Raw genomic sequence first — 223 nt, forward strand, 5'->3', positions numbered from 1 at the left:
CCATACAGATCCAACGTCTCCTAAACGCACGCTGGCCAACCAAACCCTAGCATCTTGCAGCACACTCCCCTCCCTCTCCCTCTCCCCGACCCATGCGGCGCCGCCTCCCTCTCCCCGACCCAGATCTCCCTCCCCGACCCAGACCTCCCTCTCCGCCGTCCCAACTCCTACCCCGCCGCCGGCCTCCCCCAAGCGCCGCTGCTCTTGACCTGCAACGACCAAC

This window comes from Triticum dicoccoides, chromosome 3B (genome assembly GCF_002162155.2).
Source record: "Triticum dicoccoides isolate Atlit2015 ecotype Zavitan chromosome 3B, WEW_v2.0, whole genome shotgun sequence".
Classification (NCBI taxonomy): domain Eukaryota; kingdom Viridiplantae; phylum Streptophyta; class Magnoliopsida; order Poales; family Poaceae; genus Triticum; species Triticum dicoccoides.